At 45.7% G+C, this 26,168-nt stretch overlaps 1 pseudogene; it reads right to left on the minus strand.

Annotated features, from left to right (window-relative positions):
- Positions 1 to 7,611: 7,611 nt before the first annotated feature.
- LOC129540808 (taurochenodeoxycholic 6 alpha-hydroxylase-like) lies at positions 7,612 to 23,990 on the minus strand (annotated as a pseudogene).
- Between the last annotated feature and the right edge of the window lie 2,178 nt (positions 23,991 to 26,168).

A 26,168-nucleotide genomic window follows, 5' to 3' on the forward strand; every position in this document is an offset into this window, starting at 1 on the left:
TCCCACCACTTCATGACAATTATATGCAGAAACAATGGAAACAGTGACATACTTTATTTTCTTGGGCTCCAAAATCACTGTGGATGCTGGGTGCAACCATGAAATTAAAAGACGTTTTCTCCTTGGAAGGAAAACCATGCCAAGCCTAGTCAGCGTATGAAAAATTAGAGACATTATTTACCGATGAGGATATGTAAAGTCAAAGCTATGGTTTTTCCAGCAGTCATGTATGGACGTGAGAGCTGGACCATGAAGACAACTGAGTGTTGACAGCTGAGTGTTGAGGAATTGATGCTTTCAAACTGTGATGTTGGAGAAGACTCTTGAGAGTTCCTTGGACTACAAGGAGTTCAGACCAGTCAATGCTAAAGGAAATCAATCCTGAATATTCATTGGAAGGACTGATGCTGAAGCTGAGTTCCAAACTTTGGCTACCTTATGGGAAGAGCTGACTGATTAACAAAGACCGTGATGCTGGGAAAGATTGAAGGCAGGAGGAGAAGGGGATGACAGAGGACGAGATGGTTGGATGGCATCACTGACTCAATGGATATGATTTTGAACAAGCTCTAGGAGATGGTGAAGGATAAGAAAGCCTGACGTGCTGCAGCCCATGGGTCACAAATTGTCAAACACGACTGAGGGACTGCACAAGAACAAATTTATATCATGTCTTTCTGCCCGGATTTAGATACAGAAATGATTCTGAGAAAGCGCAGTATCCTTTTTCCGTAATCTGCACAATGTTGGCAGTAAAAACGGTAAAGCTTTTAAAGCTGTCTCTTCAATGTTTGCTGCTGCTGCTGCTAAGTCACTTCAGTCATGTCCGACTCTGTGTGACCCCATAGACGGAAGCCCACCAGGCTCCCCCGTCCCTGGGATTCTCCAGGCAAGAACACTGGAGTGGGTTGCCATTTCCTTCTCCAATGTGTGAAAGTGGAAAGTGAAAAGTGAAAGTGAAGTCGCTCAGTCGTGTCTGACCCTTAGCGACCCCACGGACTGCAGCCTACCAGGCTCCTCCATCCATGGGATTTTATAAAGGACAATCGCAACTACTCGATTTACCATGTGTTATTAAGCTTGTTTCACAGACAAGAAAACAGGGATAATGCACTTCTCAAGACACAAAATAAGTCAGTGTCAGAATTAAGACCATCACCTTAAATTTCTACCTCCAGCTTTGCTAATACCTGACTCTCATTCATTTTGTGTCAGCCTGCGATGTGCTGGCATGGTGCCAGCTGCTTTCCCTGTACCATCCTTTCTATACTCTCAGTCCTAGAACATACACCACCCCCCAGACAATCTCTCCAACCTTATCTCAGGCCACTGCCGCATCTAGTGGTAGCTCCTGGAAGACACCATCTTTTCTCCTACTCCAGACACTGCTTGCTGCTCCCTTTACCTGGAATTCCCACCCCTTACTCTTCACAGGGTCAGCTCCATTATCATCCATTGGTTTGACCTTGAATGTCCTCTCCAACAAGAGTCCATCCTGGGTCTCTCTATCTAAGCAGGGCCTTCCTGTCAGTCTCTCTCTCAGCACTGTGCTTATTTTCTTCTTAGGACTTAATACTGCCTGCAGTCATTTTACTTTCCTGTTTACTTGCTTATTATGCAGGGAGGGGTGCTTCCCAGGCAGCCTTTTCTTTCCCTGCTGGCCTGGCTGGTAACGCTGGGTTCCTGAGGGGCAGGCCTTCTGTTGCTATTTCAGATCCAGTAGACTGGGAGTTTGAACAAGGTGGTGTCCTGGGCCCTCCAGTTTTCTTACGACACCGACTCTGGTTTGGACATTTCCTTGGATTCCTAAACATCTATGACCTTGATTTGTGAAAGCTGTGTACACTGGAGGAGGTGAGGGCTCCTGGCAGGAATTGAAGCTCCTGAGAGCAAAGGGCTCAAGGTGCCATGTGGGGAGGGGCCCTGGGCCTGCACCCAAAGTCTGGCCAGGTGGGGATCCACCCTATTTATCACCTGGCATCCTCAGGGAATCCCTCAGCCCCTGCCTGACTCAGTGTTCTCTGCCTCCCGAAGATCCTAAGGCCCAGATATAGATGACTTCTTCTTCCAGTGGATTGGTGAGTGAGCACCTGCCTTCCCTGCCCTTCCCACTCCCCTTTGGTGCTGTGTGAGAAGGATCTTTGCCTGGCCTGTCTCTCCCTGCCCTGTTCCCACTCAGTCAGTCATCTGATCCACCTGACTACCTGGTCCCCATGTTCCTTTCTGAAGCTCAGCTGCTCAGCTTCCTAGTGGGATGACGGAGAAGGAGGCAGGAGAACTCCAGCTTCTCCTGCTGCGTTGGCCTTTTGCCCTGTGTGGACGTCTATTCTGCTGGTTCTGTTTCTCTGTTAGAATTCAGACTATCTCAGAGTTTGCTACTGATTATGGTTGTAGAGGAGCAAACTCTTAGGGAATAGTTACCTGAGTTGGGTTCTGGATAGAAGTTTCTCTAATAGAAGTAGTTGGAAAGACGCTGATGACTATGTGGTCAGTGGTAAAGAGGACACAGGGAGTCTAGGGCATGAGGTAGCAGTGTTGTTGTTGTTCCTTTGCTAAGTTGAGTCTGGCTTTTTGTGACCCCATGGACTGCAGCATGCCAGCGTTCCCTGTCCTTCAGTTTCTCTTGGAGTTTGCTCAAATTTATGCCCATTGAATTGGTGATGCTATCCAACCATCTCATCCACCGCCACACCCTTCTCTTCCTACCCTCAATATTTCCCAGAATCGGGGTCTTTTCCAGTGAGTCTGTTTTTCATGTCAGGTAGCCAAAATACAAGCGCCTCAGCTTCAGCACCTGTCCTTCCAATGAATATTCAAGGTTGATTTCCTTTAGGAATGACTGGTTTGATCTCCTTGCAGTCCAGGGGACTCTCAGGAGTCTTCTCCAGCACCACAATTTTAAAGCAACAATTCTTCAGTGCTCAGCCTTGTTTATGGTCCTACTTCACATCCATACAACACCACTGAAAAAACCTTAGCTTTGATATATGGATCTCTGTCACCAAAATAATTTCACTGCTTTTTAATATGTTATTTAAGTTTATCATTGTTTACCTTCCAAGGAGTAAGTGTCCCAAATTTCATGGCTTCAGTCACCATCCACATGGATTTTGGAGCCCAAGAAAATAAAATCTGTCACTGCTTCCACTTTTTTGCTTCTGTTTGCCATGAAATGTTGGAATCAGATGCCATGATCTTAGTATTTTGAATACTGAGTTTCAAGCCAGCTTTTTCACTCCCTTCTTTCAGTCTTATTAAGAGGCTTTTAGTTCCTTTTCATTTTCTGCCATTAGAGTGGTATCATCTGCATATCTGAAGTTGTTGGTATTTCTCCCAGCAATCTTAATTTCAGTTTGTGAGTCATTCACCCCAACATTTTGCAGGATATACTCTGCATATAAACTCAATAAACAGGGTGACTATAAACAGCCTTGATGAAATCCTTTCCCAATGTGGAACCAGTCTGTTCTTTCATGTCCAGTTCTACCTGTTGCTTTTGACCTGCATCATTCAGGTTTCTCAGGAGGCAGGTAAGGTGGTCTGGTACTCCCATCTCTTGAAGAATTTCCCACAGTTTGTTTTGATCCATATAGTCAAAGGCTTTAGCATAGTCAATGAAGCAGAGGTAGATGTTTTTCTAGAATTCCCTTGCTTTCTCAATGATCCAGCGAATGTTGATAATTTGATCTCTGGTTCCCCTATGTTTTTTAAACCCAGCTTGCATATCTGGAAATTCTCAATTCACATACTGCTGAATCCTAGCTTGAAGGATTTTGAGCATAATCTTGCTAGCATGTAAAGTGAGCACAAGGATATATAGTTTGAACATTCTTTAGCATTGCTCTTCTTGGAGACTGGAATGAAAACTGACCTTTGCCAGTCCTGTGGCCACTGCTGAGTTTTTCAAATTTGCTGACATATTGTGTGCAGTCCTTTAAGAGCATCATCTTTGAGGATTTCAAATAAAGATACACAAAACATCATCATTGGATGTTACTAATCAAATTTTTATAAACAGCAAGATTCTGATGACCATATATTTGATATCTTAGAACTTTTCAGTCAAATTAAAGAGTTTAGTAACATCGGCTGGTTGTTCCTAGCTATACTGGTGAAAGCACTGAAGGAAATGGATGAGGTTGGGGATTCATTTTCCCAGGCGAAACTACACATAATTGACCAGAAAGCTTCAATGTCTGACCTGCAAGAAACCTTTGTTTCCTGTAGCCACAGGGCCTTATCCAGGGCTGATATTTGTGAAAACCAACTCCAGAGTCTCATCCTGTCAGTGTCTGAATTACATGCAAATTGATTTTGCAATCTTCTGCCAAAGTGTGAGCATTTATTGGGAAGTAATGTATGGATGTGAACGTTGGACTGTGAAGAAAGTTGAGCACTGAAGAATTGATGCTTTTGAACTATGGTGCTGGAGAAGACTCTTGAGAGTCCCTTGGACTGCAAGGAGATCCAACCCGTCCATTCTAAAGATCAGTCCTGGATGTTCATTGGAAGGACTGATGCTGAGGCTGAAACTCCAATACTTTGGCCACCTCATGCGACGAGTTGACTCACTGGAAAAGACTCTGATGCTGGGAGGGATTAGGGGTGGGAGGAGAAGGGGACAACAGAGAATGAGATGGCTGAATGGCATCACTGACTCGATGGACATGAGTTTGAATGAACTCCGTGAGTTGGTGATGGACAGGGAGGCCTGGCGTGCTGTGATTCATGGGGTTGCAAAGAGTCGGACACAACTGAGTGACTGAACTGAACTGAACTGAACTGAATGGGAACCTGAAATTGGAATGGGGACATATGGGAAGATCCCAGTGAAGCTGGAAACCTTAAACCCCTATATTTAGCTACTTCTTCTTTACCACCTGATGAATATATGTGTTCTTGTTATGCCTTCCAGAACCAGAAAAATAATTTTAGGAGGAGTAGGTATGCAGTACCAGCTAGGTGGCAATAACTTGCATGTCTGTGGTAAGGTTCTCCAGGAGAGTGTAAATGCTCTAAACTGAAGGTCAGTGTATGGTGCTATTTGTTTTTCACTTTATTAACTTTTAGTTCATGTGCGATACTGTGGAACTTTGAGGTGTACAGCAAAATGATTCAGATATATGTACTATATGCATACATATTCTTTTTTAGATTCTTCTCCATTATAGGCTATCAAAATATATTGAATAAGATTCCCTGTGCAATACAGTGAATTCTTGATATTTATCTACTTTATATACAGCACTGTGTATTGATTGATTCCCATACTCCTAATTTATTCCTTTCTCCCTCTTTCCTTGGTTAGCAAATGCATGTTTCTATGTCTGTGGGTACATTTCTGTTTTGTAAACAAGTTCATTCGCATTATTGTATATTTTTCCACACTACCTCCATTCCTTTATTTATTTTAATTGGAGGCTAATTAATTTACAAATGTGTGGTGGTTTTTGCCACACGTCGACACAGCCACAGGTGTGCATGATTCCCTCAGTCATGAACCTCCTCACAACCCATCTCGCTGGGTTGTCCCAGAGCACCAGCTTTGAGTGTCCTGCTTCACGTACTGAACTTGCCCTGGTCATCTGTTTTACATATGGCAATATACATGGTTCGATCCTATTCTTTCATATCACACCACCCTCGCCTTCTCCCACATAGTCCAAAAGCCTGTTCTTTACATCTGTGTCTCTTTTGCTGTCTTCCATATAGGGTCGTCATAACCGTATTTCTACAATCCATATATATGTGTTAATATACTGTATTGGTCGTTCTCTTTCTGACTTACTTCACTCTGTATAATAAGCTCCAATTTCATCCATCTCATTAGAACGGACTCAGATGCATTTTTTTTAATAACTGAGTAATACTCTATTGTGTATAGAGTATTCACAACTTCACAACTTCCTTATCCATATTCACAAATTCTTTACCCATTCATCTGCCGATGGACATCTAGGTTGCTTCCATGTCCTGACTATGGTAAACAGTGCTGTGATGAACTTTGGGCTAAACACGTCTCTTTCAATTCTGGTTTCCTCGGTGTGTATGCCCAGCGGTGGGATTACTGGGTTATATGGCAGTTCTATTTCCAGTTTTCTAACAAATCTCCACACTGTTCCCTACAGTGGCTATACTAGTTTGCATTCCCAACTGAGGCATTGTCAATTCTGCTTTACCCTCTGGAGAAGCTCAGTATTTACAAGTGTCCTGAGGGGCCTGGCTTCTCCCTGTGTGGTAGCCAAGACTTGCGTCCCGGTGGTTCCTCCCAGGCCCTCCTGCACACACACGCCCCCACCACTTGTGGCATCTGAGGAGCCTGAAGGCCCTGCCTGTGAGGAAGGGCTGCCAAGGGGCTGGTGACATGACCAGGTTGGGCTCTTCTCGAATTTCTTCTGGGGTGTAGGAGACCCTTGTGCCTGACCAAGTCTGTAACTTTCCCTGCTCAGCACAGGGTGGGCGCTGGCTGGGCCCCTCCACAGATGTGGTGAGAAAGCTACCATAGAAGAAGGGGCAGGCTCCTTCCCAGACAGGTGTTGGTGTGCGTCTTCCCTCTGAGCCTTAGGCGACGAGGCCTTTCTCCTGACTCAGCTGTCATGGGAGCCTCAGGCACCAGGCAGGGTGTGGGGCTTGAGTGACTCCAGAGTGTGAAGCTGCAGGGGGGCTGGACACGCTCTCCCTGCTAGGGTCTTGACCCCACAGAGCAGGTGTTTTCTCCTCTCCTCCTCCCCGTGTTATTCCCTTCCCTTTTCGCTCTTCTGTTTCATCCTGCTGCTTTCAGAGAAGACACACGCATTCCATATGATATTGTGCACTTTATCCAGGGATGGGGAGAGAAGAAACCATGTGACTAAAATGGGGGTAGACCCATCTCACACAGGAGAGAGCAGTGGCTCAGGGCAAAGGGAGTCACACAGGATTCAACAGGTCCAGTGATGGTTCCCCAGGTGTTCTTTTCCTAGTTACCGGAATCCCAGAATAACCCTGTTTGATCTGAGTTGCTCAGGTGAGCACAAAGTCTTGATGAAAGAGAAGGTTATGTGAAGACAGAAGCAGAGGGACATTTGAAGATGCTGCTGGATTTGAATGTGGAGGAGGGCCCAGACTCAAGGAATGCAAGGACTGAAGCTCTAGATGCAGAAAAGGCAAAGAGCTGTATACTGTCCCAGGTCCCTGGATGAGGGGCCTGTCAACATCTTGGTTGTGTCCAGGGAAATCCATTGCTGACTTCTCACTCCAGAGCCAATAGAGGATAACTCTGTGCTGTTCTAAGTCCCTAAGGCAGAGACAATTCATTTTACCATCAAAACGGAAGTGAGTTCGGGGTTAGACAGGCAGGCAGAGGGGAGAAACACAGGAGAGAACCAACAGACTGGAGGATTGTGGGTGATCAGGATGGGGGTGGGCAGACAGAGATGCAGGGGGTCAGAGATGGGTGGAGACACAAGTGGATCGGGAGCCTGGAGAAAGGGGAGAGGAGAAGGGCAGAAAGTCTGCAGGGCAGGAGGCAGGAGATGAGGCATGCGAGCAGGGGGCAGACAGAAGCAGGAAGTGGGCAAAGGGACAAGGACAGGAGAGAGTGACAGCAAGACAGGTGGCAGGCAGGGGCCCTCAGAGCTTGTCTGTGTCTCCACCTGGATCAGAGAGCTTCCTGAGCTGCAAGTGGATCCCATTTTTGGATCTCAGCACAATGACTGGCATGGGCACAGGGACCCTGGAGGGATCCGGTGACAGCTCAAAGCGAAGCAAAGTCAGGGCCACGGCCACCTTCAACTCATTCATGGCAAACTGCTTCCCGATGCAGTTCCTGGGTTGGGAGATAAAGAGGAAGTAAGCAGAGGCTTCTAAACCCTGCTGAGCACAGGGAATCACGGCTCTCCTCCAAGTGGTCCAGCCCTGATCCCTTCCTTACTCATCAGACTGAACTTGCCAGCAAAGCTCTCCCCGTCTCAGATTACAAAGCCCACCTGTCTAAGGACGAGCTCCTAACTCCTATTTCTGCTCTCAGCAGGAAAACCTGGGGAGCATCAGTGCTCTAAGCCACAGAGTCAAGTCAATTGGATCAAGAACTGTGAACTAGTACTTTATTCACTCGTCCATTGGCAATTCCTGGTTTCAGGTCAGCCCAGGGCACTGTAGGGGCAGGGTGGACACCCTCTCAGGACCTTACCACCTACGGTGGACAAACAGGTTGCACAGTTCCCAGTGACGACAAGACAGTGTTGTGCAAGGAATCAGAATGGCAACAGGGAGGCTTCCTGGAGAGGACAAGGGTTAACCATCCTGAACCTACTGGACCAATTCCCTCCCAGTTAATGGCCTGGCTTCCTATCTCCCTCAGCCCTTCAGTTAATCTACCTTTGGAGCCTTCCCATTCTAATCCAGAAATGCCCCTCCTAATCATCCCTTGGGCTCCTCATCAGGCCTTTTCAGCCTCCATTCCTCCCCTCCCTCTAAAGCCACAGTAGTTCCAGGCCTGCTCTGTTCCGCATCACAGGGAGGACACATCCCAGTGTCTTGGTACACGGAGACACACTTAATACATACTTTCACATTTGAACAATATTGATTGAGTTGAAAACAACTCAAGTGCAATGAGATTATAAGAAATACTTGGTCTGACCTAGGAATCAAACCGCCTAATCCCTCCTGCCCTCTAGTGGCAGCTTCATGACCTGCAGCCATGTCTACAAGGAAGGACTGGACCCTGGTGTAAACCAAATCCGAGAATCAATTCAGGAAGACAGTTTGCTTCAACACTGTTCTGTAAAGGTTGATTTACCAACTGAAAGTTTCCTAGATCTGTACGGTCAGAAAAAGCTTGTTCCTACCAAGTCACTGAAGTTACTATTTCAGGGGACGTTCTGTAGCCTTTAAGATCTTCACAGCAATCATTTAGGAGTGTATCATCCAGGCTAACAGCTATTTCAAGGGTGCTTTATGTTTCACATGCAATAGATTTTTGAAATGCACGTGTCAAACACAAAATAGTCTCCCCCTGCAGGGAAAGAGCACATTAGCCAAGATGGCGTTGTCAGGCGCTCTCGCCCTGCGGTCCTCACTGTTGCCTCAGGGTTTGTAACTAACGATTATGGAACAGCTGGACCACATATAGCACTGCGTACATGCGTCACATGGTACTCGCTTGGACTCTGGCTACTTCTGTTATATGAGCTCCACCTGGAAAAGCTCTGGAGGAGGTGTGGGCTATGCCTTTAGGAGTTTCACTATGAATGCCCTGGTTACTGCTGCACTGGGGCTACATTGGAGCAACCTCATGGTAATGTCATGTGGGGTTATGTTCTAGCTTTGCTATGGTGTTTACGGCTGCTGCTACGGCGGCTGAGTCACGGAGGACAGAGCTGTGTTATGGCGGCCATAACACAGCCAGCAGAAAATAAACGTGTCTGCAGTTCTTAGGCTCCTCCAGTCCTCTCCCAGCCTCTTAGCTGACGCTTCGTCTATCCTGGTTTCAGCAAACAGTGTGCACACTGTGAACTGTGAGACACTGGCGTCATGAGCAGGATCAGCAATAGAGTCCCCAAAGCGGACTTGATTGTCCCCACTTTAACATTTTTCTTACTAACATTCCTCTGTACAATCTGGGACTATGGTATCTACACTCTGCTTTTTGTAAAGAATTTTGCCAACAGAAAATATATGCCACGGGATACACAGTCAAATGTATGTCGGATGGACTGCAGGAAGTGAGAGCACACTCATGACTGTGAAACTTTCTTCAAACTACAACTATAACTGATCACATACATGACTTGAAGCCTCAGGACATGGAAGTCCCAATCCAGGCAAGCACGACGAATACAGTGAGGGTGGACAGGTGAATTAAGCAGAAAGCAGTGGGCTGACTAGGAAGGTGGGAACAGAGAAAATCATCTTTTAAGGTGACTGAAATTGTGCTAACCAAACATGTTAGTTTAAATTTCATGAAGATTTGTAATGCTAAAACGTCATACTCCTATGTGAGGAAAACCCTGGATACTTTGGATTGGCCACTGACACGGAAATGTGGTCAATCCTTGTGGACAGTGGGAGGTCAGTGTCATTGTGGTGAGTCCTGAATAACTTTGTGTACATGGAGACCCACACCTCCTTCTCAGCCTATCAACATACAAGGACAGAACTTCCTTGTATTTTGAAGGCTAACTAACCTAGCAATTGTCACATGTGGCTACCTCCACATGTGAAGGTAGAGAGTCACACATATTGGGTAGCAACCAGTGACACTTCCTTCCCCCAGGACAGAGGCCTCACCTGGGTCCTCCTGAGAAGGGCAGGAAGGCATGGCTGTGTCGAGTAGAACCTGGCGCAAACCGGGTTGGGTCAAACACCAGCAGTGAGAGCACCGGGGCCAGGACATTTGGGGTCAAACCCCTCACATGAACCCACCGGGGGGGATAAGAGTCCCAGAGAGGGAGCAGGGGAAGGGTCTGGTGTCGAGAGAGCCTCCCATCTCCTCCTCCTACATCCATTATACCTCTGGGTTCGGCCACACCTTCGGGTTGTGATGAAGTCCATAAATGGAGAGGGAGACTAAGATTCCTGTGTGGCAGAGGAGAGAGAGAAGCCTGATGTTCTCATAGTGCAGGGGATGTGCATCTTCACAAAAGTCCTGGAAGCCACCATGGGAGCACCCTCTGTCAGTCTGAATGACATGATGCTCTTGCAAGACAGGTGGGTGGGGCATGACAAAGCACACGATCACAGACTAGGGGTAGGTGAGCAAAGCCCCAGATTGAGAATTAAAAGAACTGCAAGGTTACACTTAGGAGCAGCTCGGGTGACAACTCACATTTATTAAGTGCCAACATGAACCTGGGGAATGTGCAAGAATCATTTAATCCTCACGCAAGCACTCCTGTCCCCACAAGCCCATGAAGCATCTGAGCCTCAAAGAGCTTATGGGTTGGGTCTATGATCCCACAGTTAGGAGGGAACAGGGCTGGGATTCAGACCCAATGGGTGCTGAGTCAGTGGGTGGCCTCCAGCCATGGCAGGGCTCTCAGACCTCATCATCACCTGCTCTTTGCCATCCACCAGAGGGCACCTCAGAGACTAGACCCTCTGACCCATGACAGTGGAGTCTCTTGAGCTCCCTCCTTTACTTACACCCCATATGGAAGAACCATGCCTCCCCCTGCTTCTGCTTTTCTCTTAAGCCTTCATGATTCAAGGAACTAGAATTTTAGGCTCCATCATAAGACTGCACAGAAGGGTCAACATTTATTTGTTGAGCTTTGTTACTTTCAAGTTTTGTGTCAAACATTTTTTTCTTTCAGTAGCGGTTAATTCGGAGAAGGCAATGGCAAGCCACTCCAGTACTCTTGCCTAGAAAATCCCATGGATGGAGGAGACTGGTAGGCTGCAGTCTGTGGGGTCGCTAAGGGTCGGACACGACTGCGCGAGTTCACTTTGACTTTTCACTTTCACACATTGGAGAAGGAAATGGCAACCCACTCCAGTGTTCTTGCCTGGAGAATCCCAGGGACGGGGGAAGCCTGGCAGGCTTCCGTCTATGGGGTCACACAGAGTCGGACATGACTGAAGTGACTTAGCTAGCCATTCCCTTCTCCAGGGAATCTTCCTGACCCAGGGATTGAACCCAGGTCTCCTGCATTGCAAGCAGATTCTTTACATGTGGTCATAACTATCTATTATAACTACCTTCTTCTACCACCCTGTCCATGTTGTTTTTGCCCTCAGAAATCACATCAGCTGGTGATGGTTCTTCAACTGGTGAGATGACTTAAAACTTGATTCTTTTAAAAGCTGGGCCATAACTGCTGCTGCTGCTAAGTCACTTCAGTCGTGTCCGACTCTGTGTGACCCCATAGACGGAAGCCTGCCAGGCTCCCCCGTCCCTGGGATTCTCCAGGCAAGAACACTGGAGTGGGTTGCCATTTCCTTCTCCAATGTGTGAAAGTGAAAAGTGAAAGTGAAGTTGCTCAGTCGTGTCCGACCCTTAGCAACCCCACGGACTGCAGCCTACCAGGCTCCTCCATCCATGGGATTTTCTAGGCAAGAGTACTGGAGTGGCTTGCCATTGCCTTCTCTGGCAGCAGAGGTTAATTACTTTACAGTGGTATGTTGGTTTCTGCCATACAACCGTACAAATAAGGCACAGTTAATGAGCGACTGAACTGAACTGACTGAACTGATGTATGTATATATATGGAGAAGGAAATGGCAACTCGCTCCAGTATTCTTGCCTGAGAAATGTCATGGACAGTGGAGCCCGTTGGGGTGGCAAAAGAGCCAGACATGACTTGGCAACTAAACAACAGCTGTAGCCCCTCCATGTGCACCTCTCTCCCCCTTCCCATTCCACCCCTCTAGGTCATCTCAGAGCATCAGGCTGGGCTTCCTTTTATATAGCAGCTTTCCACTAGATACATACTAATATTTTACACATGATAGTCTATCTATGTCGATGTTACTTATTCAATTAATACTACCCTCTCCTTCCCCTCCTGCGTCCACAAGTCCACTGCCTATGTCTGCATCTACATTCCTTTTCTGCAAATAAGTTCATCAGCACTATTTTCCTAGATTCTATATTTACATGTGTGTGGGTTTTTTTTTTTTTGCCTTTTTAAAAATTTTGTTTCGTTATTATTTTTTTTATTGGAGGCAAATTACTTTCCATTAACATATTGGTTGGTTTTGCCATGCATTGACATGAATCTGCCCCGGGTGTACATGTGTTCCCTTTCTTGAACCCCCCTCCCACCTCCCTCTTCCCCATATCCTCCCTCCAGGTCATCCCCATGCACCAGCCCCGAGCATCCTATATCATGCATCGAACCTGTTCTGGTGATTCATTTCACATGTGATAATATACATGCTACAATGCCATTCTCCCAAATCATCCCACCTTCACCCTCTCCCACAGAGTCCCAAAGACTGTTCTATACAGCTATGTCTCTTTTGCTGTCTCGTATACAGGGTTATAGTTATTGTCTTTCTAAATTCCATATATATGTGTTAGTATACTGTATTGATGTTTTTCTTTCAGGCTGACTTCACGCTGTATAATAGGCTCCAATTTCATCCACTTCATTAGAACTGATTCAAATGCATTCTTTTTGATGGCTGAAAAATACTCCGTTGTGTATATGTACCAAAGCTTTCTTATCCATTCATCTGCAGATGGACATCTAGGTTGCTTCCATGTCCTCGCTATTATAAACAGTGCTGCAATGAACATTGGAGTACATGTGTTTCTTTCAATTCTGGTTTCCTCGGTGTGTACGCCCAAGAGTGCGATTGCTGGATCATATGGCAGTTCTATTTCCAGTTTTTGAGGAATCTCCACACTGTTCTCCATAGTGGCTGTACTAGTTTGCATTCCCACCAACAGTGGAAGAGGGTTCCCTTCTCTCCACACCTTCTCCAGCATTATTGCATGTAGACTTTTGGATAGCAGCCATTCTGACTGGTGTGAAATGGTATCTCACTGTGGTTTTGATTTGCATTTCTCTGATTATGAGGGATGTTGAGCATTTTTTCATGTGTTTGTTAGCCATCTGTATGTCTTCTTTGGAGAAATGTCTGTTTAGTTCTTTGGCCCATTTTTTGATTGGGTCATTTATTTTTCTGGAATTGAGCTCCAGGAGCTGCTTGTATATTCTGGAGATTAATTCTTTGTCAGTTGTTTCATTTGCTATTAATTTCTCCCATTCTGAAGGCTGTCTTTTCACCTTGCTTACAGTTTCCTTTGCTGTGCAGAAGCTTTTGATTTTAATTAGGTCCCATTCATTTATTTTTGTTTTTATTTCCAATATTCTGGGAGGTGGGTCTTGGAGGATCCTGCTGTGATTTATATTGGAGAGTGTTTTGCCTATGTTCTCCTCTAGGAGTTTTATAGTTTCTGGTCTTACATTTAGCTCTCTAATCCATTTTGAGTTTATTTTGGTGTATGGTGTTAGGTAGTGTTCTAGTTTCATTCTTTTACAAGTGGCTGACCAGTTTTCCCAGCACCACTTGTTGAAGAGACTGTCTTTTCTCCATTTTGTATTCTTGCATCCTTTGTCAAAGATAAGGTGTCTATAGGTGCGTGGGTTTATCTCTGGGCTTTCTATTTTGTTCCATTGATCTATATTTCTGTCTTTATGCCAGTACCATAATGTCTTGATGACTGTGGCTTTGTAGTAGAGCCTGAAGTCCGGCAGGTTAAATCCCCCAGTTCCATTCTTCTTCCTCAAGATTGCTTTGGCTATTCAAGGTTTTTTGTATTTCCATACAAATTGTGAGATTATTTGTTCTAGTTCTGTGAAAAATATCGTTGGTAGCTTGATAGGGGTTGCATTGAATGTATAAATTACTTTGGGTAGTATACTCATTTTCACAATATTTATTCTTCCAATCCATGAACACGGCACATTTCTCCATCTATTAGTGTCCTTTTGATTACTTTCACTAGTGTTTTATAGTTTTCTATGTACAAGTCTTTTGTTTCCTTAGGTAGATATATTCCTAAGTATTTAATTCTTTTCGTTGCAACAGTGAATGGAATAGTTTCCTTAATTTCTCTTTCTATTTTCTCATTATTAGTGTATAGGAATGCAAGGGATTTCTGTGTGTTGATTTTATATCCTGCAACTTTACTGTATTCATTGATTAGCTCTAGTAGTTTTCTGGTAGAGTCTTTAGGGTTTTCTGTGTAGAGGATCATGTCATCAGCAAACAGTGAAAGTTTTACTTCTTCTTTTCCAATTTGTATTCCTTTTATGTCTTTTTCTGCTCTGATTACTGTAGCCAAAACTTCCAGAACTATGTTGAATAGTAGTGGTGAAAGTGGGCACCCTTGTCTTGCTCCTGACTTTAGGGGAAATGCTTTCAGTTTTTCACCATTGAGGATAATGTTTGCTGTGGGTTTGTCATATATAGCTTTTATTATGTTGAGGTATGTCCCTTCTATTCCCACTTTCTGGAGGGTTTTTATCATAAATGGATGTTGAATTTTGTCGAAGGCTTTCTCTGCATTTATTGTGATAATAAATTTTTATTTTTCAGTTTGTTAATGCAGTGTATTACGTTGATTGATTTGTGGATATTGAAGAATCCTTGCATTCCTGGGATAAAGCTCACTTGGTCATGATGTATGATGTTGTTGGATTCTGATTGCTAGAATTTTGTTAAGGATTTTTTTTAAGTAATTAATTTATTTTTTATTGGAGGCAAATTATTTTACAATATTATATTGGTTGGTTTTGCCATATATTGACATGAATTCGTCCCGGGAAATTTGCATCTATGTTCATCAGTGATATTGGCCTGTAGTTTTCTTTTTTTGGTGATCTTTACCAGGTTTTGGGATTAGGGTGATGGTGGCCTCATAGAATGAGTTTGGAAGTTTCCCTTCCTCAGCAATTTTCTGGAAGAGTTTGAGTAGAATAGGTGTTACCTCTTCTCTAAATTTTTGGTGGAATTCAGCTGTGAAGCCATCTGGACCTGGGCTTTTGTTTGCTGGAAGATTTCTGATTACAGCCTCTAATTCCATGCTTGTGATGGGTCTGTCAAGATTTTTTATTTCTTCCTGGTTCAGTTTTGCAAGGTTGTACTTTTCTAAGAATTTATCCATTTCTTCCAAGTTATTCATTTTATTGCCATATAATTGCTGATAGTATTCTCTAATAATCCTTTGTATTTCTGTGTTGTCAATTGTGATCTCTCCATTTTCATTTCTAATTTTATTGATTTGGTTCTTCTCCCTTTGTTTCTTGATGAGTCTGGCTAGTGGTTTGTCAATTTTATTTACCTTCTCAAAGAACCAGCTTTTGGCTTTGTTGATTTTTGCTATGGTCTCTTTTGTTTCTTTTGCATTTATCTCTGCCCTAATTTTTACGATTTCTTTCCTTCTACTAACCCTGGGGTTCTTCATTTCTTCCTTTTCTAGTTTCTTTAGATGTAGAGTTAGGTTATTTAGTTGACATTTTTCTTCTTTCTTGAGGTGTGCCTGTATTGCTATGAACTTTCCCCTTAACACTGCTTTTAGAGTGTCCCAGAGGTTTTGGGTTGTTGTGTTTTCATTTTCATTCATTTCTATGCATATTTTGATTTCTCTTTTGCTTTCTTCTATGATTTGTTCATTATTCAGCAGTGTGTTGTTCAGCCTCCATATGTTGGCATTTTTAATAGTTTTTCTCCTATAATTGAGATTTAATCTTACTGCATTGTGGTCAGAAAAGATGCTTGGAATGATTTCAATTTTTTTGAATTTACCAAGGCTAGATTTATGGCCCAGGATGTGATCTATCCTGGAAAAAGTTCTGTGTGCACTTGAGAAAAAGGTGAAATTCATTATTTTGGGGTGAAATGTCCTATAGACATCTATTAGGTCTAACTGGTCTATTGTATCATTTAAAGTTTGTGTTTCCTTGTTAATTTTCTGTTTACATGTGTGTGTGTTAATATACCACATTTGTTTTCTCTTTCTGAGTGCTTTACTCTGCATAACAGACTCTTCCATCTCACTGCAACTGATTGAGATTTCTTCCATTTTATACTGAGTAATATTCCATTATGTATACACACCACGTCTTCATTATCCATTCATCTGTCAGTGGACACCTAGGAGAAGGCAATGGCACTCCATCCAGTACTCTTGCCTAGAAAACCCCATGGACGGAGGAGCCTGGTCGACTGCAGTACATGGGGTTGCTAAGAGTCGGACACGACTGAGCGAATTCACTTTCACTTTTCACTTTCATGCACTGGAGAAGGAAATGGCAACCCACTCCAGTGTTCTTGCCTGGAGAATCTCAGGGACGGCGGAGCCTGGTGGGCTGCCGTCAATGGGGTCGCACAGAGTCGGACACGACTGAAATGACCTAGCAGCAGCAGCAGTCAATGGACACCTAAGTTGCTTCCATATCCTCGCTATTGTAAACAATGCTGCAAAAAACACTGCAGCATGTGTGCTTTTTTGATTCTGGTTTTCCCAGGGTATATTCCCAGTAGTAGGATTGTTGAATATATGATAGTATTAATCCAAAGTTTTATGGAGAAGCATTTTTTAAAAGTCATTCAAACTACAGAATAAATATTGTCTTCAGGCAGACAAGAGTCAGAGCATCCAGAAACTGGAAATCCACAGGTGGATTACTGGTCTAGCATGTGGTCCTACAGAGTGCTTAGCTGAGTGGTGAGGTGAAGTTCATACCTGCAGGTAAGGAGCGACCATCAGGGAAGGTGATGGGCTTGTTAAGCTCTCTGTTGATGACTGGTACTGGTGGATAGAGTCTCATGGCCTCCTTGATGCACATGGTGGTGTAGGGCATCAGCTCCAGATGGTCCCTGAAAGGAAGCCCATCTGAAGGCAGGAAGGACTGGACAACCAGGGATTCTCTCGAGTTCAGATAGGACAGGGTTCTTCCATCTCCAGGACACTCACCAGGTTATGGAAGCACCATCCCCCAGGAGGCTCTGAATCTCTTCCCGACACCTCTGCTGATGCTCGGGGTGGGAGGCTAGAGCATAGAGGATCTAGGAGATGCCACTGGCTGTGGTGTCGTGACCCTCAAACATGAACATGTCCACTTCAGCACGGAGGTCCTCATCAGACAAGCTGCTCCCATTCTCCATCTGTGGAGACAGGGCCACAGTGCAGGTATGCTCTTCCGGTTTGCTTCTGCCCAAAAGTTCAGGCCTCTCCTGCCCACACTCACTCTGGCAAAGAGGAGGATGTCCAGGAAGTCCAAGTGCCTCCTGCTCCTCACCTTCTCCAGCTCTCCCTCCTTCTGCAGGTGAGCCTTCCTCTCCTTGATCACTGCGTCTGTCCCAAAACAGTGGTTCCCACCCAAACATAGCACTCTGGGGGCTCAGATTCTGCACTCATCATAAACCCATCTGCCCCTCAAGCCCATTCTAGGTGCCAGGATAGATGAGGTGAGGGTGGGATTGGGTGAGTATGTCAGGACTGAGAGCTCCAGCATCATCTACTCAGATGGAAATCCCTGAGTGACACAGCCCATGGGGGCTCTGCCTGAATGCTGCTGGGAGGGGGTCTCAGTCGATCATCACCAACCTGGTGACTCCTGTAAATTCCTATTAAACACCTGGCACCCCAACCTCTGGGTTCCCCATTCCTGCAGCAGGCTGGTGTATGCCAGCTCCTGAATAAGAACAGAAGTCTGGGCTCTGCCTAAGGGGTCAGGGTTAGGCCACATGAGCCTGAGGAAGGTGGGGGAGCAGCCCATGATGGGGAGGAGAACCTGTGTGTTGATGGGCAATGTGGCAGGCCTGGTGGCTCCTGCGGCCTTAAGGGGTCAGCCTGTAGATGAGGTCATTCTGGTGGAAACCATTCCTCAGTCGGGAAAAAATCAGATGACTGATGTCATTGATGGCCTGGGTGTAGGACTGTGCGTTCCTGAAGGGAGAGGACACTGAAGAGACTGGAGTTGAGGGAGCCTCTGACCTGGAGAGGGACTGAGGCTCTGGATGGAGGACTCCTCAGGTCCACTGAGGCATTGTGGTTTCCTCCTCATTGCCCTGGAGTCCTCCCCCTGGAGACCTTCACAAGCTTTCTGTGCGGCCAGGCTTCTCCCTGTACAGGAGTCAGGGACCTCTGACTGATTCAAGGGCGGTCTAGGTGGAATTTGACCATGGTGCATGTCTCTCTGGAGAACGTTACTTTTTGTGCTGATAAGCATCCACACTGCCCTTTCTGACTCTCAGGTAAGTCCTTCCCATTGGTGAAAACAGGACCCTGCCGTTGAAGAGCTGTCACTGACCTGTCCGTCTGGACACTGCCCTGGTGGCTGAAGGCGCACTTCATGATGGTGTCCAGGGTCATCGAGGAGACATGCCCGAAGATCTCCAGATGTGAATCCTGGCTGGCGAGCTCCTCCCACTTGTCCTGTGGAGGGAGGAGGCACCGACCCTGCTCTGCTTCCCCAGAAGACCTGTGCTGCAAGGCCAGGCTTTCTCTCTGTCTCTACACCTTCAGATGAGATTTCCTCATTTCCTAAGCAGACATCTTTTGGAAGCTTAGGGCTGTAACACCCGTGTGAAACGTGATGCCTATTTTTCTGAATCTTTCTTATGTATGCAGTTATATTCTCTTCTAATATCCTAATTAATCCTGAATATTTGGAATAAGCTATGAAAATAACCACCTTTGGCAGAGGAGATAGCATAGTTTCTCAGGGGACAAAGGGAGAACTTTTGTGTCCTGAGGTCAGATCTGGACAGGTGATATCCAACACTAGGAAGCAAATATTTCATGGCAAGGAAAAGCTAAAGTGACTCTAATGGGGCTCCAAGACAGGGCATGAGCTATTCAATTCCTTTCATTCATCTAATGTTAGCTAAGAACAGGTGGTACCTGGTCTGGATCAGAGGTGATATTTTTGAAGACCCAGCTTTGTGAGTGTAGATCTGGACTCATTCCCTCCTATGAATGGCTGAGTGATGTGCAGAAGCCATGGAACCCAGGCCAGAGCCCACCTGTGTGACATCCTGGGATGTCCACTCTGCCAACAAAGCTGCCACTGTCCAGGCTAGCCAGGGCCAGTTTGAGCTGACCTCCTTGCTCCATTCCCCTGTGTTCAGAAATGGAGATGGGAGAAGAGTGGACCCTGAATACACCATGGCCCTGATTCTCCTGGTGAGGAGAAAACTATGGATCCACTCGATGCTTAGAAGTTCCTCTGTCCCAACTAGTTTTAATGAGTGCTGTCTCGTACTAAGTCATGAATGCATCAATCTGGGTGGCTATATTCAATGAGTGTAAGAGGGATGTAAGTGTCTGATAGTGGACTATGTCAGTTGTGCTGGATTCTAGTGCATATGGTTACAAGGGATGGGCTCACCAGCATCACTCGGACACAGTCGGCCATGATTCCCACGTAGGGCTTCAGGATGTCATAGTGGAAGGCTAGGGTCAGCATCTGCCAGTGCTGGAACCACATCTGCCCCTCCAACAGCAGCAAACCTGTCCCTGAGCCACAGATAGGTGTGTATGGGTGTCACGGAGAGTAGGGCCATCTTGGGAGAAAAAGGGTGTCAGGAGAAATTTCATCAGGGGCAAGGGTCGGCGAGGCCAATATACTTCAGGGATGTGAATTTCCAATATGTCTGTCCACAGCATGTGACTATGACAGCAATGAGGTCGCAAAACCGTAGAGGGGCAGGTGATAAAAGAACTTATCAAGAAGTCAGGCTGGGAACATTAGAAAAGACTGAGAAGTGATGAGGAAGTGGCTAGGCTTGAGGAGGGCTACAGCGCCATTACAAAGACTGACGGTATTATCAGAAAATTGAGGTTTGACTCAGAGGTGAGGGTGCCTGGCACCTGTTCTTCTCCATTTACACAGAGACCGCTCTTGATTAACCTAACGGGTGGGTGGTTTGCAGTTGTATTTAAATGTACTTACCAATCCAGGGCTTCAGGTGTCTGTAGGCAACGTTAGCCTTTGGGTCTGAAAAGTAAGGAGGGAAGATGGATGGGACCAAACATGGCAGACAGCCTCTAGAGTAGCTGAGGTCTAGACCATGGGCTCCCTTCCCTTCCTGGTGCTTGTCTAATGGCAGTCAGGCTGAAGCCACCACCCACTTGCCTCCCATCCCTGACTCTCTCTGTCCTGATAGTCACCGTGATCCCAGGAAAGTAGCCTCAGTGTTGCAGAGCAGAACACCAAAAGGACTAAGATGGTGAATTGCCCTGAAACATAAACTCTGTTCAGTGCCATAGAATGAGACAGAATCTGTGCTTTTTCTACAATCGGTGGTGGTCTGGCCATCTCAAGACCCAGGACAGGCAACAGTGAATGGTGCCCAGGACAGTGTGGAGAGAGAATTGGCTCCAGGCCTGGGATCATCTCAATATGTTTGTAAAAAGACAAAAGACATAAAAGAGAAACCAGCCCCACCAGGACTAAAGCATTTATTAATAGTAAATGCTGTCCTTATCTGGCTTTGGTTGGGATGGTGTTTGGAGGAATTCTGGCCTTGGCATCTGGTGTGCCTGTGACTTGTGGAATTTCACACCCAGGGACATGTACTCAAATGAAATGTTGTCTCCAGCTGAGGGTTCCCCTCTCACCTGATCTCCCCAGGACCATCTTCATGTAGTCAGGGTCGTAGACCAATATGAAGGCCCTTGTGCCCCACATCCAGCAAACACAGGCCCTTGGGTATTTCTCTACCCTTTTCAGTAGGTGTGGCAGCTCACCCTCCTCTTCAAACTGTCACCAAGGGAAAGACATGTCAATGACTTCTTTCTTTGAGTTCCACAACAGGAGTGGAGGTGAAGGCCTGGAAGGGTACCAGGATCCATCAGCAGAACTAAGAGTTTAGAACTATTTCTTCTGACCTGGAATTTCATCCAACCTTGTAGGGTGTCCACCATTCTCCTAAGATCAGAATCTGTCCCATGTCAAGTAGAGTTATGGGCCAGCGCTACAAACTGCCTACAGAGTCTTACATCAAAGACAGCTCCATGGCTTGTGAAAATGTTGGTAATAATTTGCACACAATTACATAATTGCTTGAGCAATTTATGATAATTTATATCACTTGGTGGGCTTTCTTGGTGGCTCAGGAGTTAAGGAACATGCCTACAACCTGGGAGACTGGGTCGCTGCCTTGTTGGGAAGATCCCCTGGGGAAAGTAAGCAGTTTTTTCATATTATTTGGCTTATTTAGAGAAGAGATAGATATTTTAAGAATTGAATTTATATATTAGTTTCATTTGCCATCCTGATCATATATATGTTTGATGCTATCCCAGCATACATGTTAAAGTAAATGAGTATGGAAAATGTTTGGAATGTGTATGGCTAAGTAAAAAATTTAAATATTATTCTGTGTGTGTAATATTATTTTCCATAATGAGTTTGTGCACAGTTGTAGGACCTATTCTGCATGTACACATATAAAGTGGTATTGAAATAAGATTTTGATATGTGGATTTTTAATTTCAGTTTCATTGACTAATTGTCAGAAATTTTATGCACTTCACATCTTGTAGTGGAATATTTGTGCACCCCTGAGTGTGGACCACATGGCCTTTACTTTCTGACTTTACCCTCTCTTCTCTTGCCCTGACAGGCTGGTGATTCCACAGGACCCATTGCTCTGCCCCCAGGATGCTGATGCCAGCCTCCCTGCACTGGGTCCACCTGCTCATCTTCCAGGTCTCTGCTCGTGTTCTTCCCTCTACCTGGTGGCCTTTCATCTTTACCACAGAGCAACTGCCTCTCCTCAACTTTGGAGACTCAGTTTGTTTAGTTACCTCTGGATTTCTTGTCAGCAATTGATCTCAAGCAAGTTCCACTTAGTCACATCGTCTTTATTTCAATGGCTTCTGTGTCAGTCAGATCCACCCTCTGCAGTTTGGTATCTGATCTCTGCCTGCATCCTTCTACCATCAAGACTCACCAGCTCTAAGGCAACTTGGCTACACTCGGTCACGTTCCTTCACTGAGCTTGTGTTTACTGAGCAGTAACTCTGTGCCAGACACAGATTCAAGGCACTAAATTAGGATGTGGCTCTAGATGTTTGTCTGTTTGGAGCCTGCAGGCTAGTGAAATAGACGAGAGATCAAGTGGTTGGAACAGGAGGGCGTCATGAAAGTGTGATGGACAGAAGACAAAGCCTATGGGGAAGCTTTGGGGAAGGGGGCCTAACTCAGACCTGGATGTTAGGAGAGTCTTCCTGCACTTGCTCTTTCTTTGACTAGTAATTTATCAAGATGCTTTCAGGGTAGAAAGATGAACCCGAGGCAAGATTTCCCAGAAGAAGCTCATAGCTACTATCTTGCAGAGAGAAATAGTTGAGTCCAGTTATCACTGACTTGTGGGAAGGACATCCAAGGGGAAAAGAGTGTCCTCTCCACTCCTGGGAGATTCAGGATGAAAATGACTTAGGCTTGGGGCTTGTGAGACAGTCATAGGAGAGATGAGATCATTCTAGGGAGAGGGCACATGGGAGCCGAGTCCCAGAGGCTGGAATGCACAGGCAGAGGGGGAGGACCTTGAGTGACCTGGGGTGCAGGAGAGTAGGAAGGAGAGGGGAGAGAGGTGCTGGGCTAGTCTGCGTGGGGCTTGGGCTGCTTCTAGTTCTTCTCTTTGTCTCCACTCTGCTCTAATCCTGCTGCTGAGAAAGAGAGAGCTCAGCTCTCTGCAACCTCTGATTATCTCCTAAAACTTGTTTAAGCCACAGACCCTTGGTGGCCATTTTCCATGTGGCCCCAGACTTTGCTCTGGCTCCCCCACCTCCAGGCTTTGGTGCCAGTGCTGGGTGGGCAGGTGCTGCCCCTCCCAAGCTGCAAGCTGCTCCTTTCCCTCCTGCCTGTCCCTCCACACAATGGACTGACACCGCTCTGTGCAGGCTCTGTTGTGGGGGCTGAGGGTGAGCAGGATTACAGGCTCAGTTTCAAGAGCTCATAGTTCAGAGAGAGAACAACAGACAGGCAGTTCTCCTCACCTGGCCTCATCATGGGGTTTCGCTCCTGTGTGTGGCCTCTGGTGTGGGTTTCTGGCACTGACCTTATGGGACAAGAAAATCCCTTAGACTGATTCAACCAAGCCAGTTTTTTTCCATACCTGACATAACACAACCCAGCAAGTAAGCCTTTTATCCTGTGACTTGACACCTTCTTTGATTCCTGTCTGTTGTCTCCACACACAGTGAACCACAGGGCTGATACATCAGACTGGACATCTGTGCTCTCAGGCAAGCACAGGGCCAGGTATGAACTTGCTGAGTATTACCATGCTCTAGATCTCCGGACCTCCCGACCCTCCCACTCCCCCATCCAGCTCCATCCTACCTCTTTCCTGTGTCCATAGAACCAGTGGGAAGGAGGAGACGGGAATTGATGAAGGGCTTTGAGCAGCCACTGTCTGCGCAGGTAGAGCTGTGCCGCCTTGAGCAGAAGCAGAACCAGGCCGAGCAGGGAGACCACCTGCAGGAGCCCAGAGACGCCACCAAGGGCTCTGGAGGGGCTCAGTGCAGAGACACTCATGGTGCAGTGGCTTCTGGATCGCTGACTGCCTCTGACTGTGGCTGACCTCCCCTGACTGTGGCTGACCTTCCCTGACCACCCAGCCTTATCTGAGAGGACCTCCCCGCCCACCTGGGGGAGGGTGAAGGTGAAGGCAGAGCTCAGACCTGGGCCTCCAGAGTTGCTGCTATTTTTGTTCTTTCTTTCTTAAACCAATCTCTCTTTTGTTACAAAATGTAAGTATTATAATGAGAAGATAATATTTGTAAGTTGATCTGGGAGTTTGAGTTGTTCTAGGATACTGTAAACTCTCACATGCTTACATTTTTTAAACCTTTAGACAGTTTGAAATAAAACAGAAAAGGAAATATTTTAAAAGCTTCCTGATGACTGAGTCCCTTCAGTGTTCACCTGAAACTATCACACATTGATAATTGAGTGTACTCCAATAAAAACTGGGATAGTGGCTCAGAGGGTAAAGAATCAGCCTGCAATGCAGGAGACCCAGGTTGATCATTGGTCAGGAAGATTCCCTGGAGAAAGCAATGGCTACCCATCCAGTATTCTTGATGTAGAATTCCACAGACAGCAGAGCCTGGCACTTTACAGTCCATTGGGTTGCAAAGAGTTGTACCCTACTGAGCAACTTTCATTTCAGTAAGAAATACAAAATGTTAAAGAACAAACAAACAAGCTGATTTAAAAAAAAAAAAGCTTCCTTGAATAGCATTTCCCTGAGGTGTCTTATTTAACAGTGTGATATTGTTCAGAATCAGGTTTAATTCTCTAGTAAAAATAGCCTTGAAATACCCTGCTTGACAACTTGAATCATTTTCATTTCTCCAAGGCAACTGAAACTTCCACAGGTTCTCGTAAGACAAGCTGCTCCTATTCTCCATCTAAGGAGGCAGGGCCAGAGTGCAGGTATCCCTTCCGGTTTGCTTCTGCCCAAAGGCTCAGGCCTCTCCTGCCCACACTCACTCTGGCAAAGAGGAAGATGCCCAGGAAGTCCAAGTGCCTCCTGGTCTTCTCCTTCTCTAGCTGTCCCTCCTTCTGCAGGTGAGCCTTCCTCTCCTTGATCACTGCGTCTGTCCCAGAACAGTGGTTCCCAGCCAGAGATGAGGACTCTGGGGGCCCAGATGCAGCCCCACCATAGCCACAAATTCTTATCTCCATATGGCAGTAGCACATGTGTGTTGAGGTTGTGTCACATAAGATGGGTAATAATGTGTCCATGTGTCTGCAAGGGGGAACAGGCTTGGCTGTCAAAGGGAGTTTCAGCACTTGACAGTGTGTTTGTGCACTCTAGTGTGTAATGTGCCTGTCTCTGGGGTTGAGCGCATTATTCTGGGGGGCTGTTTCTGATGGATGTTTGATGGATATATCTGCTTAAGAGGGAACTGTGGATTGAGCTTGGTGTGAGTATGTGCAGATGAAACAGAGGTGGACTCACCACCATCAGTTGGACAGAGTAGGCCATGAGCCCCATAGAAGACTTCAGGATGTCTCGGTGGAAGGCTGGGGTCAGCATCCACTGGTACTGGAACCACATCTGCCCCTCCAATAGGAGAGAACCATTCCCTGGCCCACAGATGGGTGTGTTCAGGGAAACTGGATCACAGAGGTGACTGGGGACTACATAGGAGGAACCAAGATTGTCAGAAAGAGGTGTGTCACAGGAAAATTCAGCAAGGCCAGTATATTTCTGGAAAGTGAATTTCCAAAATGGCTGTTCCATTAAGATGTGACAGTTTCAGATAAAAGTTAAAAAAACATAGGAGAAACAAGACCTACAGTCTGAAATGAGGAACTGCACTCAATATTTTGCAGTAACCATCAGGGAAAAGAATCTGAATCCCTGTGCTATACACCTAACACTGCAGAGCAGGGTAAATCAATGATGTGGCAATGATAGGTTTCAACAATACGTTACAACAGCTCATATGTATTTGAAATATAATCACACTCTGATAACATTTAATAATCTTGTTCCTTTGTTAGTTGTTATTAATTATTCATTATTCAGAAAAAAGTAAGATAACAGATCATCTCACAAGTTTTATCCATAGTGATAGGCATAAAACAATCTCCTCCTTTCTCGTGTATGAAGAATAATATTGGGCAGCTTTCAGGGCTATATTTTTATTCAACGATTATTTATTTTTATATTATGTTTGGTTGTGCTGGGTCTTCATGTCT

This window comes from Moschus berezovskii, chromosome 4 (assembly GCF_049115385.1).
Source record: "Moschus berezovskii isolate FMDL1 chromosome 4, NW_MosBer_1.0, whole genome shotgun sequence".
Lineage (NCBI taxonomy): Eukaryota > Metazoa > Chordata > Mammalia > Artiodactyla > Moschidae > Moschus > Moschus berezovskii.